The following is a 5,481-nucleotide window of genomic DNA, read 5'->3' on the forward strand; positions in this document are numbered from 1 at the left end:
GCACGAAATTAAGAAGCACCTCGCGCGCGGGATGAAGAAATTACGTAAATCCGGAGCGTGTGGAGAAAGCGGATGAAAAGCGATCGGTGAAATTACGGTGCCGGCATGCGTCACCCGCCTTAATTTACATGTTTACCGCGCTGCGTACGGCACCGATAATTTATTATTTACAACGAGCGATTGAAAGATAGCGCCGCGCTCGAGTATGTGTTAGTAGTCCCCGGAGCGCGGCGCGGCGGCGCGGCGCGGCGCGGCGGTTAGAAAATCGCGCGCGGGCGGGATCGAAAGTAGCGCGGGAATAATTATTTGTAGCCGCGGTTTAAGCGTATGTAATTTCGAGAGTCGGTAGCGGCAATCGATCATCGAGATCAGATACAGAGGGCCCCGGGAGGATAAGCGACGGGGCCCCCGCGGGCACGGCGGGCCGAGGGGGCCAGGGGAACGTCGGGACCCCGAAGATAAGCTCGCGGCATGGGGTAGTCGTAATTATCGAGACACGGACGGTCGATGATCTTCTCGGAGCTACTTATTTCGCCACATCATCGATATCTCTCGTGCGCTCGTATACGCTTCTAATCGCCGATCGGTCGTGCGCGTTTAACGTACTGCGCGGCGTAACGACGGGCACTGTTAACGCTGTAACACCCGGCAGAGGAACGATCTGTACATATACGATTTCAAACCGTGCAACTACACAATGATTACCAATTAAAACCCCCGGCTACCAAACGGTAGAGCGAAGAGATATATATATATATATATATATATATATATATATATGTAAAGCGGGATCATCACTTCGTAATTATCGCTCACCGTGCGGGAATATCTGCCTGGAGATGGGATCGCGCCTCTCGTCAAAACGAGAGGAACGCGCGAAATTCATTCCGAAATCTCCGGATCGCGGATAAAAAGCAAAGGAGAGAGAGAGAAAAAAGATCACCTCCACCTGGGAGAACTTACGCGGCGATGCTACGTGTACACTGCACGGCACGAGAACGAATTCCCGCTAACTGGATTTTCTGCGATAAATCAGTTTAACCAAGTACGCGTTCGCCGGGGCCGAGGCGTGGCTAATGAAGCATCCGCGAGCGAGCGGGACGTGTCGATGATCGGCAGTTTCGACGGGGCCCGAGTTTCTCACCGTTGCTCCTCTTCCTTCCTTCCCCCCCCTTCGGCTTCCTCGCCGAAGCACCGCGTTAACGGATCCACACGAACGTGGCAGGCTCGTTTATAATCTCTCCCTGCCTTATTCTCTCACACGATGAAAACAAAATCGGCGCGGCGCGGCGGTGTGGCGCGGCTCGCGTCCGTATCGTTTATCAATCGGTATACGGCCGCGCCGTCGGGCCCCGTATACCGCTCGTTACCGCCGAGGAATTTCAGTACTTAAGCCAACGCTCGCCAATTTAACACATTGTCGATCTACCCGATTTTAATCTTGCCGAGAACCAGGGATGAGCGCGCGGATCTTCCGGCGCTCCGGATGGGAGAATGATGTAACGGACAGTACGTGCGAGATGAATACTTTTTGCATCGAGCTACTTATCAACGCGATATATATACGTACGGATTACCGGATGCCGACCCGGAGAAAGTGCAACGTTTGCAAATCATTAAGACTGTTTAATGAAATGTCCATCATGGAGATGAATAAAACTGCCTCACTTCTCGTTCGGATCGTCTGCTAATCGCGGGTACGCGCGGGTGTTCACGTGTACGTGTAACGTGAGATATGTGTCTAGACTCCTGATGCCTTCAGCTTCTTATTTCGACTTCATTTTTTTTTACGCCCTTAAGGTACATCGTATAAATTTATATGAACCGCTTATGCTATTTCCATTCATTGAAATGAGCATATATTTGTATATCATTACGTATACGAAGTATTCATCAATTTGTACCATGTTATCTCTTAAACAGAGATTCTATATTCTATAATAAATTAAAAATCGTGATTCTTCCTAAACAAGTGCGACAGCGCCGACAGCAAATTATTATTTCGAGAGTTGGAATAGTTTCCGAAGCGATTCTTCGCCTTAGTTTGTAATGAATCTCGCTTCAAACAAGAATCTAATTTGAGACGAATCGCTAAGATATATATTGATAACTGATATTGATAACTGATATGAAGAAGTCGTACGACAAATGACGTTGTAGATAACTCATATTATTTTATAACTAATATACTATATACGTTTTATAACTGTCATACACTGTTAAATTCGTAGTGTCAAATTATACTTAATTTGAGTAATTTTTCATCATTCTTATAAATCGCCATTGCTCCTATTCAATATATTGTTATAATTTAACTAAAACAATGGAGTTAAAATAATATTGTTTTGTGTTAAAATAATAAAGAACTTTGTTTATTTTTATAAGGGTTTTGGGCTATCCGGGCCTAGAGATGAGACATATTTCAAATTGTAGGGCATCATGAGCTGAGAATTAAAATTTTATAGATGCCAATGGCCAAAATATTTACCGGTCAATGTTAGGACTTTTCATCAATATTGATGTATAAGGTGTATTCATTTTGTTATCTATGCTTATACGATATTTTACATGATTCCTAGAATGTTTTCTTTATCCTTTCCTAAAGATGTCTTTTTGCGTCCAAGGCACCTCTTCGTGCGGTAACGGCGCGGCGGTAACAAACAAATGTTGAATATTTTTCGGTATAATATATTGCTGTGCCCATATCATGTCGACTATTTGATATTTAAGGATATACTAAATATTTTTTTTCATAATATACAAATACCTTTCAACAAAGTATAACAATGACGTTCTTGTCATCTTGGACAGCTCTTATGATGGGCCACCGAACGAATAAAATGACATTATTAGGAGATCAGAACTGCTTCCGGCGAGGGTTTGAGGATCTAAAACTATTTTTTTTTTGGTACTACCATTATTATCTACAAAATTATATATGATTGATGACTAGATCCTAACTAGTCCAAAATAAATGAAGTTCTTTCGCTATACAAGATAATTAACCCTCGGAACTTCCATTTTTTAAAAGAATTTTTTTTCACATGATGTCACTCAAAAAGTTAATTTTTTATAACGAGAATACGTTCTACAATGTTTAAACTTAACAGAATTTTTTGCGATCCATTTAAACCGTTAGTTTTTGTCCAAATGTTAAATAAAGAGCTATGAGAACCAATGAAAGATTTTCGTGCTTTCTCTTTTCTCTATTTCTTCGCCTTACAATTTACAATACAAACGGTTTCGATCCTAACATTGGACCATCTTCAGTGTTTGTCAGAATTCTACGTCAATTTGCATTTTCTTCCCTGTTATTATTAGTATTGATATTTAAGATGTTTTGTGCATTTTTCAACTTGTATCGTCTATTTTCTTCAAAGTTAGTGTCGCCATTATTTAAGATGTTTTGTGAATTTCAACTCGTGTCGCATTGTGGTCCAAAATTCGTGGGTCGGTTAATACGGTATTGGTAAGAACAAGGCACAATGAAGTTTTGTTAGTTTTTGAACAGCCCAGTTGCTTGAAAATTAGTTGGGATCAATGTGACCCCGTGTAACAAACGTCTTCGAAAAAAGAGGTGATCAGGGTTAACCAAGGGTTGAAAATACAAAAATAATATAAGAAATATGCGATTAGGCTGGATCATTTGTGTCCAATAATATTTTGCGATTATAATAGATCTTTTCAAACTGCGCGCTGACAATGAGTAATGTCGATCCAGTTTGCTGAGCTGAAAAAGATGCCCAGACAGCACCATGTCCAAAATCGGGATATAAGACGTCTTATGTCCCGATTTTGTACATGTTGTTTAGATATATACGCATCAGAAATAATATTAAGCACAAAAGATATACTATTCGACCGTGAAGACACATATGTTTTTCTATTATTTGTGTTATTTTCATAAGTGGTCAAGCTTATCTATTATTATTTGTACACATCGCCTATACATATGTGAGCTTTTCTTTATCTGCGATAAATATCATCACATGTCTCAGTGGTCGAATTGGTAAAGACGCTTATATTAGAATGTAGAGAAGTCCAGGTTGTGAATCCTGGCTAAGGTGATATTTTTCATAAAATTCTTTACAGTTTGTTTCTCTAAAAAAGATGCTTATTTACCATCATTAAATTGATTATCAATTGTGTACTATTTTTGGCTTTAGCTTTTGAGACTGTGTTTCAAGACAGACATTACTCGCAGTTTGCTGGAGTTGGGAAAAGATGTATACGCAAAAATATTAAGCACTAAAGATCCAACCCGACCGTGAAGGCATATATTTCTACTATTTGTACAAATTTTTTTAAATAAACGGTCAAGTTTACCTATTATTAAAAATAACAAAATAAAACATTATTAAACTCAAGGTACTGGTTTAAGTTTTATTCCTTAATATTTAACAGTGTACGTATAGTTATCCGACTGTTTTGTAAAATGACTTAAACATTATACTGGCCAGCTCATGAAGCGATTACACAAACGTATCTTATCTTTAACTGTTCTATCTGCAGAACGCGCGAATATGCAGCTAGGCAATTCGTAGGCTCGCAAATCATCTGCTTTGTCCCATACCGTGTCATCGCTGTCTGCTCTAATCTCCCTCCTCACCTCCACGTCCACGAGAGTTCTTATCGTCGCGTCTAACATGGTTACCAGCGCGATCACTATCGCTCATAAAATCGCGAGAACTACCTCGTTCCGTCGAGGCACTCAAGTTGCCATTTTAAGCACCGACGCGTTCCACCCTTCGCCCTGCATCCCCCTCTCGCGCAATCGCGCACTGATACTCGTGGAATCGCATCTCTCTGCTTCTCCGTCGGCTCTCGCCCTCTCTCTCTCTCTCTCTCTCTCTCTCTCTCTCTCTCTCTCTCTCTCTCTCTCTCTCCCCTTTTCTGCTCCTCGTCAGTTCTCTTCTCATTTTCCGCGGCAGAGAAGCAAAGCGAATGCGAAACCGTTTTGGATTGGCGGTTTTACCGGGCTCCTCCATTGGCGGGCGTTCCGCGTTCGAGGCGGATCGACCCACGAGGGCGGATCCCGGCTCGACCAGAGAAGCCGGACAACCGGGCCCCGTCTCCACCAAGACGGCAAACAGCCGCGCGCACCATTCGAAAGTCCTCCCGGTGGGGAAGGGAATCACCTCTCTCGCGACTCTTCCGTCCCGGCCGGTGGAAACGGCCCCACACACCGGTTCGCGCAGCCGCGGCGTACGCCTCTCGCTCGTTCCCCGGTGTCTGAGAAAACGACGGCGCGACGCGGCGCGAACGAACGAACGCGACCGCGATTTTTCTCTTCTTATTTCTCTCCCCCGGCATATCTCTCTCCCTATCTCCCCCCCTGTCTCATCCTTTCTCCCTCTCCCGTCCCTCCTTCGTTTTGGTACACGTACGGGTGTACGGGGTACTGCGCGTCCGCGCGAGTTCTCGCTCGGAGAGCAGGCAGGTATACAGGGGGACCGATCGCGGCGACGCGGGTGATCCCTC

The 5,481-nt window shown here is 43.5% G+C and overlaps 1 protein-coding gene across 1 annotated transcript in view; it reads left to right on the top strand.

The window, feature by feature from the left end:
• Positions 1-5,481, top strand: part of LOC143904498 (aristaless-related homeobox protein) — a 151,530-nt gene that overhangs the window by 64,094 nt on the left and 81,955 nt on the right. The window lies entirely within an intron of this gene.

The sequence above is a fragment of the Temnothorax americanus genome, unplaced genomic scaffold (assembly GCF_048541705.1).
Source record: "Temnothorax americanus isolate GAGA-0224 unplaced genomic scaffold, ASM4854170v1 Scaffold53, whole genome shotgun sequence".
Taxonomy (NCBI): domain Eukaryota; kingdom Metazoa; phylum Arthropoda; class Insecta; order Hymenoptera; family Formicidae; genus Temnothorax; species Temnothorax americanus.